Genomic DNA, 11,375 nt, shown 5'->3' with positions numbered 1-11,375 from the left:
GACCCATCTTCCAGAGCTACTGGAAGAACAGTGCTCCCAACATCTCTGGGCTCCTGGACCAACGTGACTTTGACACCAGGCTGGACTGTGGCCACTTACATTCATTATATATGATGCTCAAGCAGGAGTAAGTCCTGTGGTGCAAGAGTTAGCCCCACTGCCAAGCCTGCTGGCTTCCAGGAGAGAGACTGCACAAAAGCCTCAGCCCAAGTTCCTGTGCCCCTGGCTGGGCTTTGAGGCACGGGCAGGTGGCAGACGTGAAGCACAGTACTTTCGTGGGAAAAATTTAGGCCCCCTGCACTTCATAATTGCTCCATGCACGTTCCAATAAGGCAGAAAGCTCACTGGCGGCTGGAGGCAGCTCATAAGAGGAGGCAGTGATGATCGCTTATGTAATGTTCCATAAGATGCCATTACAAGAGCCTGCCCTTCCATTGTAATTTGGTGCTTGACTAAGTATGTGAGAATAATGCGGTAAACTCATTGGTGAAAGGATAATGATGCAGAACAAAGAGTAAATCAATAATAGGCACGATGCAGTTAATAATATCACCATTATGGGCTGTTACTGCTACGGCGCTGCACTTAGCAGAGGCCGTCGTGGGGGAGGGAAGGATGTCAACGGGCTACCTCCGAAGAGACGTTTAATGTGATCACTGTGCTCTCTGGCCAGCCCTGCTAGGCTGAGGAAGGTCCTTTGGCCACCCATCCAAATTGTACGCCCCCAAACCCGCATGACTAACTCCTTCCCGAAACACGTCGTTATGTCAGAACCCATGATATAAACTGAACAATTAGATTATATACATTTTCATCATGTCATGTCTTAAAGGGTTACTTGTGGCATGTGTGCATTTATATGGACAAAACAGGCTGCAAATGAATATGCATGTTCTGAATAAGATTTCTGATTTTTCTTTTTGAAGTATAGTCGGTTTACAACGTTGTTAGTTTCTGGTGTACAGCATAGTGATTCATTTATACATACATATTCCATTTCATAGTCTTTTTTGTTACAGACTATTATAAGATACTGAATATAGTTCCCTGTGCTATACAGTAGGACATTGTTGTTTATCTCTTTTACATAGCAGTGTGTATCTGCAGATTCTGAAGATTTCTGATTCTGAGCTTGCCAATGTGTTCAGAACATGATGGAGAAACAGGATCTCCCTCCTGATCTGACCTCTTCACAAATGGCAGTGGGGCTGCTGGGGACGATTCTAATGTTCTCTGCCCACAAAATTCCATGATCAAGAACAAGGCCAGTATGAATCCAACGTATGGGCTAGATATGTGGTTGAGGCCGTTCCTGAAAGTAAGCCAGACTTGATTCCCTGCTCTGCCACCAAGGATGTGTGTGATTCTGGGCAAGCTACTGATCCCTACTCAACAGGGGACAGAGCTGAGAGGTTAATACCACCCCACCACCCTCATGCACCAAGGACTGCAAAGCTCCAAGTTCTATACCAGCGTAAACCTGGTTATCATTCAGAGCTGGACTCAAATCAATGATGGGTCTGGGGAAGTGCCAGTACATCCATCCTTCCCATCCTGTATGCAAAGCACTGAATGAACATCTGCCAGCACTCCCTCCTCCTCTTCTGAGATCATTCATCTCCAGGACAGATGTGTAAGAAGTGGAATGGAAGGAGATGAGTTCACCCTCTCACCCTTGAATCAAAGACTCAGCCAGCTGATTTATTCAGCCTTAGAAAAGAGTCAGGGTTCTCTTAGTTGAAAATGTGCTGGGTACATATAAAATATATTCCAATGCAATCAATATTATCCCTTAAGCCTTTAATTAGCTTTCACTTCTCTTAAGAAGTAGACGAATGTTGGCAGGAGAGGGGAGGAAAAAAAAGGATTGACTTTTCTCATTTGGTGCTAGCTGTCCAATACCACTCGAGACAATTGAAAATATATATCTTTAAGCTACAGCATGACTTCTGGGGTGGAGAGTCATCTTTATCAAAAAGGAAGGGAAAAAAAAATCTTCCTTCAACTTAATTGGTATTTTTGCTCAGAAAAAGGGAGATTGATTGAAAGCAGATTGCCTTTTTGCCCAAGAAGAGTTATTAGGTACATTATCATGGCAACCTTGGAGAACCCATATTGTTCCAATCTGTCCTCTATCTGATTTGAAGATTTACAGCTTCCCCCTTTTGTGCCAATAATCATTTCCCTCCATTTTGTTTTCCATACAGTGGAAGTTATCAAGGAGCCCACATATTGAAAAGGTTTGAATGCAGTTAGAATTGATGGATGGGGAGAAGCTGCCTCTCTAACTCTGCATCTGCATTAGAAGATCTGCTCCCACCAGCCCGGATCTGAGGGAGCGCCGGGGGCCCTGCAGGAGTGCAGGGGATGAATGGTGAAAGGGGAAATTTTATTTTCCAGAAATTTTCCAGTCAGGACTCTTGAAATTTCCAAGGGCAATAGTTTGAGGAAGGATGTTATTGCTGGGAAAAGAGAAGCAGAATTCCTCACATCCTCAGTGATTTAAAATATAATTGAAAATATTCTGAGATTGAGAGCAGGGTGTGCCCTCCTTGGGAGCTGAGTGATGCTTGTTCACGGTGCATGATTTGAAGAATGCCAAAAAGAACCTCTTCCAAAATTATCTCTGTCGGGTTCCTGGACACCTACAAATCTACCATGTGAGAGTCACACTGTGATAGCCCTGTGTTAGCTCGGCTCAGACACTGAATAACTAAATAGTCTCAGGCAAGGCACCAATTCTGCATTTTACAACTATAAAGCCAGAGTCTCTGAAGGGCTGGTGCTAGTACCTGATTCATGAGGTTATCCTGAGGATTTATTTAAATAGATACTGCAAGTGAAGGGCCTAGTGGAGAGTCTGGGCCATTGTAAGCATGATTAAATGTGATATCTGTAAATCAGGATGTAGCAGATGTAAAGCACTCTATGGCTCCTGGAGTCTCACCTGATACCCAGACAACCCTGGGTTCCTACTATCTGCATCTTTTCAAATAATGTCTCTGAACCTCGATTTCCTTAAGTGCCTGACATCCCACAGTAAATAGTGAGTGGCTTGCCCAGGACATGATCCTGGGTCTCTGACTCTAATTCTCACAAAGACCAAGGTGATGAAGTGAAGAGAGCAGAAACTTGGGTATTTCAGCTTCTGCTCCTTCACAACAGACAATGCTGGGCCAACAAGAGGTCCTCCTGGACACAGTGGAGGGGATATTGCAGGGTCCTCCCTGGGGCAGGAGAGAGGCTTGTCCTGGGGACTGGGATGAACAGGAATGAACCTCACGTAAAGCATCACTATGTTGTAGTATCACTAGATTCTAGCTGCACCTAGTCAGGTGCTGAGCCAGGCCAGCCAGCTCAAGACAGCAAAGGCTGAGCAACAGCAGAAACTCAAAACCAAGCTTTTAACTGAAGCCACACAATGCGGCAAGCCAAAGGGCTGCAAGGTGACGCAAAAGTCCATCTGAGACATTATATGCCACGTCCAGCCCAAGGATCCACAAAATAACAAAAATCTAAATGAACCGTTGACAACAGGGAATATTTAGGAAAGAGCTATGAAGGACTCTGACGGTGTTCCCATCTGTGGTTCTGGACTTGAGCTTTTCAGACTACTGACAATCCTAATGACAGGTGTACAGGGCCTGGCCACTAGGTTTGTGATGATGGCCACCAAACCTAAATCAATAACCATTTCTGACGCGACAGACTTCTTGGGTTTTTTTTAAGTTTTGTAAAGTCCCATGAACAACTCTTTCTTGGAATAAACTCATGTTAATGGCTTGGATGAAAAGATCCATTTCAGATGCATGAAGAAGCATCTTAAAGGCCAAAATAGTAGCTGATGGCATTTTGTGGTAAGGAGTTACTCATCCAGTGTACACAAGCATGCCTAGTTTGGGTACAGGCTCCCTAAACATGGGATGGATTGAATTAGGAGTGGGTAACACCAGTGTGTCAGGAAGCAAGCATGGATGGCATCATGTGATTGAGTGGGACTTAGTCAGAATGATGCATGCCTATTAGGAACTCTACCAGGGTTCACCAGGAAACTACCAACTGCTTGTTTCATGGGCACATCATCACTAAATACACATTGGGGTGCCCCCTCAATTAGCAACCATCTCCACTTCCACAGCGGAACGCCACACATTGCCCTCAGTCCCTCCACTCCCTTCTCGGAGATGGGCCAGCAAGGCCAGGACGCCCCAGTAGAGGCGGAATGTCAGTTTCAGAGCTCAGTTCCAGCGGGGTCTCTCAGAATGGATCGCTTAGGGGAACTGACTCATGGCAGGAGGCATGAGAGGAGGATAGCGAGGAGGCCTCCAGACAAAGCTTTCCAAGGTCCCAGGGAATGAGGCATCCAGAGATCCGAGGTTGAGTTCAGCTCAATGAGAACTAATATCTACACACTTTTAAAAAGACTCCAGGAATGGCCTTTGAAAAAGAGATCTATGCTGGATCTAGTGATGGGCTCCCGTCCACATCTCACGTTTATCTTCCTATCAGAACGGCCCCTGGTGAATGTTGAGTCCAGCACCTGCATTATTTTAATGTGGAAACTGAGGTCCAGAGATCAGTGCAAGAGGAGTCCCCGAGCAAGGGCAGACCTACCCACTCAGTTTGATGCCCTCGAAACCAAAGCAGCTGGTGCTCCTGAAAGGAGTCTGGGCTAGGAATCAGGAGGCTAGGGGGCACCCATCTTATGTGCCCTGGGGCCAGTCACCAGAAAATAAAGAGCCCCAGACTGACGGGGCTGCACCCACAGACACGGATGAATCCTCCCACAGCATTCCAGTTCTCTGCCCTACCCAAGCACACACCATTCTGTCTTGGCCAGATGTCTGCAATAGCTTCCTAATTCAGTTCCCTGTTTACCCGCCCCCCCCCCCAGAAAGGTCAAGAGCGAGGACGGAGGCAAATCCGACTGCATCATGTCCCACAAGGGCAGGGAGGTCTTAGATCTCTCTTTAGCAGAGCCTCACTCTAGGAAGATGATGTAAAATGCACAGCTCTGGGCTGTTTATTTTTAAAGATCCTATATCCATTTTTACTGGAACAAGTATAAAGAACTTAAAAAACCCATAGCTATCCTGTCACAATAAATCATCCAGGGTAAATTGAAAATCCTATACGGCTTTCCCTGAATACATTGTGCTCACTTTGTCAAAGAGGTGGATGAAATGTGGCACATATTGATCTAGATGTCTCTGTAAAACTATAATATTTATATCAAATACATATGCTAGAACCTCTTCTGTCTTTCTGCTGAGCCTTCTAATCACGCTTTTTCCTCGTCCTACCTCTCGCCCCCAACGCCTCCCACCGCTGGAAATTGCATCAGATGGGAATGAATTTTAAGAAGGACTTGCCAAGGGAATTTGACAGCATTTTGTCACTTAGAAAGCAGCGCAGGGTTGGCAAGAGACCCCACAATCCAAATCACACAGTGGTCAGTACTCAAAGATTCATGTGGTCCCTCCTAGGTTGGACCGGAACCATTCAGGGTCTACAAAGCTCTCTCTCCAAGAGCCTCTCTCATGCAAGCTGAGATTTAGGAAGGTTCTGGGCTTTATATTCTATCTTACCTGGTAGTGTTTTCAGCAGCAGCCTCCCTTGATTTGGGTCATGTCCTGTGACCCGGGTTTTCCCTTAAGGCTCATGACCCCACTGCCCAAAAGGAAGACGGCTAATTCCAGTCTTGTCTTCCCACTGCCTCCTAAACTGAGAGCCTGTCCCAAAGGGAACTGCCTTCCACGTGGGGTGCTTCAACTCCAAGCCGAGTGGGCCCAGTCCTTCCCTGTCACCCTGGGACCCAGCTCAGGACTTCCCAAACTTGCTGGGCTTCCAAGAACTGTTGACCCATGGACTGGCTGATGCTACATGCTTGGCTTGAACACCCTATGTCATAGACAGTCTAGAAGACATTTAACAGTTAGTTAAAGGCTGCAGATCACTGACTGATTCTGCCACCTCAGATCTACTACCAGGTGACAGAACAGTATGTATAAGGAGGATAAAAATGAAAACACAACCACTGTGATGGGTAGGGAGCTCACAATCCCAAACCCTGGCTTTAATTATTTCCTGTTAAAACAAATGAAAAAAGAAGAAAAACAAAAGCAAGCCAAAAACAAAACAAAACAAAATCCAAGGAGGTTCGGAGATAAGATAATTGCCTACCCAGGGTCCACATCGAATACTCTGCTAATCACAAAGAAAGGAAATGCCTTCTCCCTCCTACAGAGGAAGAAAATAAAGTAATCATCTTATCCAGCTGTCAATAGAGCTACTCTGGAGGAGACAGGCTGTTTGGCTGTTTCCCTAAATGGGGGCAGAAGGCTGAGCAAATAGATTCCAACAGTACAGCAAAGGCACCTCTGCAAAACAGAGCCCCAAGGTCAGAGGACGGACTACTGGCAGCCCCAGCGGAGAATCCTGGAACGTCCTGACCGGACCAGAGCCTCTGTACAAAGGTGATGCATCTCATCCTGTGCAGATGGTCAGGACCTGAAGCACCCAGAGGGATCTGTGTTGGTACCTCCACCATCCGAAATCACAGAATTACACCGGGCACTTGCAATGACCACACACCTTTTGTATCCTGTTGGCTAAAAAGGAGCCTCAGTCCAAGTCTTAAAAAAAAAAAGTGCTGAGAACCTCAGTGTAGGACACACTGGTTGTATTCACCAGTCCAGCATGCACCCTCCTTTTTGTCAATAGCACCTCATTTTTAATTTGGAGAATTACCCCTCCCCAGTCAGATGCAGTCTTGGGACCTTTAATCATGGCTCTTTGCACAAACTAGGCCAATCAGAGCTTTTTTATCTTGAGTGGAGTGACCCTAAGTTCGCAGTGGGAGCTGACTGATCCTGATGGTGAAACCCCATGTGGACTTTCTCTGAGTCTCTGCTTGCACATCCCAGAGCTGCTTCTCTGGCTCATCTCTGTCCCTTCTGGGATCTGCAGCTTTCCTCTGAATGCCATAAGGTACTTCCAGAAGAGATCAGTGGCTAAGGTCATAACACCTCCCACAGAAATGGGCATGCATCTATCCATCTATTCTCTGAACATGTCTGCTTATTAAGAAGGTAGAGGAAAGGGAGATAAGATGGCTTTTACCGACAAGGGGAACACACATTTGGAGCAGCCCCTACAGTTTTGTGGGTGGGAGCAAGTCACTGTTACGCAACCCCAGGACGAGATGTGGAGGTGCAAACCCTGAGAGGCATAGAATCGAGTTTCCGTGAGTTTCATGCTGCATCATCCTCTAAGGTTTTTTAATAAAAAGAGACACTGGACTTGGCCAGTTAGTTTCCTGGTTTATTTTCAATGCATGATGGCAACATCAATGGGATAAACCCCAAATCTATGAGGAACCGCCTTGCACAACTGTGGAAAGACTTCTATCAGAATGAATGACATCAAGGAAGACAGAAAACACAGCGCAACTTAGTCTCAGATGGTTGTGTTTGTTCTTTAGATTAAGAACTTACCCAGCAAGGATTCACCCAGTCAAATGTGAGGTTAAGCAGAAAGAATCTTCAGGGATTATAATTAGAAAAGTCATATTCAGAATTCTTTTTCTTTAATGGAAGAAAGACTATTTGAGCGCAAAAGTCTAAGTTTAAATACGACTTTTTTTTTAGGTACACAGTTCATCTCCCACCTACATTTCTATTCTTGTTTTCAGAACAATAGCTGGAACATTTTGATAAGTGTGTGGAAGGGAAGAGAGACAGCAGAGAAGTGGGGCGGGGGGGACAGAGACAAGCCTTCATTCCATTAGTATTATCAGGAAATTTATTTAATATGCATCCAAGTCTCTTTAAATAGAGCTTCAAGTTTGAAAGGCCTGAAGATGTGGCTTATAAGAATCCAAAGCAGATGCAGAGAAAGAAGTGCCCACATCCACACCCACCAAGACTCCTCTCGTTGGAAAGGGATACCTGGCACTTCACATTACACAATACAGCATCTAATGACACTTGCTTTTGGTATCTGCCCCTCGGTACTGAATTTCAGAAGTAGTCAAGGGGTTATTTTTCCAAAGTATTAGGGCAATCTCATTTTTTTCTCCCTCCCTCCAAAATTTTAAGGCTAATCAAAGCAGAATGCCTAATCAGTCCAAGATGGCCTGTCAACTTGAATTATCTGTTTGTCTTCTTATTTACTGTATCTGTCTGTCTACAGTTCTTCATATCTTTGTGAAGATCAGTTATTGGGGCCTGTGTTTCCTTCTGACTAGAATGGCTACCAGATGATCCTTCCTGGTGATATGTTGATGATTTGCTAATTTATGGCTTTTAAAATCTAGGAATCTGAAAATGCTGCTGAGAGTTCAGGCTGGGGACCACGTGGGCCCCACGACGAGAGGGCTGTAAGGGCTGACTCGTGGAGGCATGGAAGTTTGTGTAAAATGCAAAGTGTTGGTCACATCCCAACCATTTGTGTAAGATGCAGAGAGTCGGTCACATCTCAGCCAGAGTGATGTCTGTGATGCAGGCGTCATGAATGGCAGCGTACAGGGAACATCTCTCACAGGACCAGCATCCCCCCAACCCTGCTGGCTGTGAAGAGGGGGAGGGAGTACTGCCCAAGGTACACGTCGATGGGAAAGGAAGGACCTGGTGGTCAGACCACAGAATCAGCCCTACATCCTACTCCCAGGCACGAGGGCCGGCCTGCTCAGAAAGAGCAGAGAAGGAAATGTTATTGCAGGAAGGCTGTCACCCCCGGGAACCAAGAGGGGAGGTTTCCACCAGCTCTAAGTTTGAACTCCCCGGCCACTTTGGTGGCCAATTAATGTAACGGACAGCTCAAGTGAGACGTGGTGTATTTGGAGACATTTATGGGTGTGGAGAAACACATTTATCCCCAGGGCCTGGTGTGTAGCAAGCACTCAATAAACATATGTGGAAGAGATGAAGATAAAGACACGACTCACACTAGTTCTTCTGGGAGGGAGGAAGTGGACTATGGCAAGGGGGTAGATAAAAATAAATCTCTGTAAATAAATAATGCCAGTTCTGGCACAGCAGATCCTTTAAGATTCCAATTTTTTTTAATGGTCTAGAACCAGGTGGGCAAAACCTGAGTGGTGGAGAAAATGGACAGCCAGGCAGGAGGGAATAGAGCGTGGTCTCAGAAAGGAACAAAGGACGCGGAAGCAGATGAAGGGCTTGTCCATGAGACGCAAGATACAAAATAAAGTGACCCGGTAATGGGGAACCAGGGAAGGATGCCCTCTCCTGGTCGTTTGGAGGAGAGCACTCTTACCCGCAAACTAGACAGAGCTGGAGAGAGAAACTTAGTCCTGCTGGGGTAGAACTGAAGACCGGAGTGTGCAAGAGAAGTTCCCATAATATGAATTTTAAAGTCTAATGTGTTAGCTCCCCTCAGCCTCGACAGCAATAAAAGCTGGTTGGGTAGCTGACGAACGGGCTGCAGCAGCTCCTCCTCCGAGGTGTCACCTCCCTGCACCACGTCATCCCTGTAAATAATTCCTGTTTTGCTCTACAAGAATCTTATGTCTTTTTTCTGAGTTTTAGCTACATGGATTAAAACCTGTACTTGGCATTTTCTTTCTTGCTATTGCCTGTCACCTCCCGGAGACTGTAACCTCCACGTGGCAGGTTCCACGAGTACTTTGCTCACCCCTGAGTCCCCCACGCCCACCGCCTCCCAGCATCGTGCTTGACACGGAGGTATTGAGCAAACGTCCGTGGACTGAACGAGGGGACCGGTGAAGGTGATGATACAGACGGACAGTGAGGCAGGGAACTAACTGTGTTCTGTGTTCTTCGTTCTTGAAATTTTCTTTTAAATGAGCCCTATGAGCCCTGACATTAAAGAACATAAAAAGCCCTCTGTTTCATTTCTAAGTGGAAAAGCATGATAAAGTCTGCCCACCTCTCTGGCTTTAAGGCTTCTTCTGACAACCCTGAGGCCACATCTGCCCCAACTCCCTCCAGGAGGATGCAGCCTCCCGAGGGCTAAGATTCTCACTCAAAGCTATGAAATAAACTCAGGGTGCATAGCTCCCCCAGGACTTTCCAGGAGGGGCTCCTGCTACTCTAATTCTCACTGACAGTTAAGAAACCAACATCAAAGAAGTGCTCTGAGCAGTGCTGCAGACCAGCTGAGGAAGCGAAGGGTGCAGGTGGACACGTCCACCAGGCAGAGGACGCTCTCCTTCAGCTGATGTGCAGGTAGGCTCTGCCCAGGAGGGAGTCCAAGTCTGGCAGATCATTACATCCACAAGGGCAGGTCCCTTAGGAAACGACCTTCCCAGAAAGGATGGAGCCAGGAAGGGAATGAGCGTGTTGAAATCCACAAATAAGGCATGGATCTCATTTTGGTCAGTGATCCGTCTGTCCATCCTTGAAAGCCCCTCATTGTTAGATATGCTGAAAAGGCAAATACATTTCTGGTCTAACGAAATGAGAAAAATCCAAGGAGAAACGGTCTCGTCCCCTCTCCATCTTTCAGTCCTTGACCCTGGGGCCAGGCTCCTTAGAGGCACCCGATGAGCAGGAGGAGGAGACAAGCCCAAAGTAAGGCTCAGGCCTTTCTCTCCCTTGTCATCGTGTGTGCCGTGTTCTGGCCCCACCATGGGCAGGGGTGGAGGAAAGCACACAATGATAGGCTCATTAAGTTTAGAGCAGAAAGGGGCCTCAAGGGATGATCTGGAGCAGCAGAATCCATCTGCTATAACCCCCTTGTTAGAGGGGGCCGGGTTGGGGAGCCATCCAGACCTTGTACTTCCCATGACGGGCTTCTGGGGCCCGAAACTGAGGCAGCCCCAGGCCAGGTATTGGGGGGAGGTGTGTGGGGAAGCACAGCCCAGTGCAGCAGACTGCCCCTGGGTTCAGATCCCAGGTCCACCCTGTACTAGCTGTGTGAAGCCAGGCGAGTCAGTGCAAATGGAGATGAGGGAAGCACCTGCCGCGCATGGCTGCCGTGAAGAGGAGGAAGTTTGCAGGTGAATGTAGGTATTATTACTGTCCTAGAAGGCAGCCCCAGGGCGTGGGCTGTGTGGGCTCATGTTCTCATTTCCGGAAGTGTGTGGCACTCCCCTGTCTCTCTAAGGAAGAGTTCTAAGAGGAGCCACAGTACATAGGCTTCACAGGCAGCTTTCTTGGTTTGGAGCTAGAATCAGGTTAGTCTGTGGTAACTATTCCCCAAGCAGAAGGTGGGCACAGGGACCCATCCAGCCAGGGGAACTGCCTGCAAGTAAATTACATTCAATTTCCTGTTCCCCTTCCCTTACTCCTTGTCCTCAACTGTCCATCCCTCTCTCTCTGTCCTCCCACACCTATCCATTCTTCCCTCTCCCCAACACCTGGCCTGGGGCTGCCTCAGTTTTGAGCCCC

At 47.1% G+C, this 11,375-nt stretch overlaps 1 protein-coding gene across 10 annotated transcripts in view; it reads right to left on the bottom strand.

Annotated features, from left to right (window-relative positions):
* The window catches only part of KCNMA1 (potassium calcium-activated channel subfamily M alpha 1), a 708,582-nt gene that overhangs the window by 202,263 nt on the left and 494,944 nt on the right, over window positions 1-11,375 (bottom strand). The window lies entirely within an intron of this gene.

The sequence above is a fragment of the Vicugna pacos genome, chromosome 11, assembly GCF_048564905.1.
Source record: "Vicugna pacos chromosome 11, VicPac4, whole genome shotgun sequence".
Classification (NCBI taxonomy): Eukaryota; Metazoa; Chordata; class Mammalia; order Artiodactyla; family Camelidae; genus Vicugna; species Vicugna pacos.
Note: the sequence above shows the minus strand (reverse complement) of the source record. Positions and strands in the feature narration are given on the sequence as shown.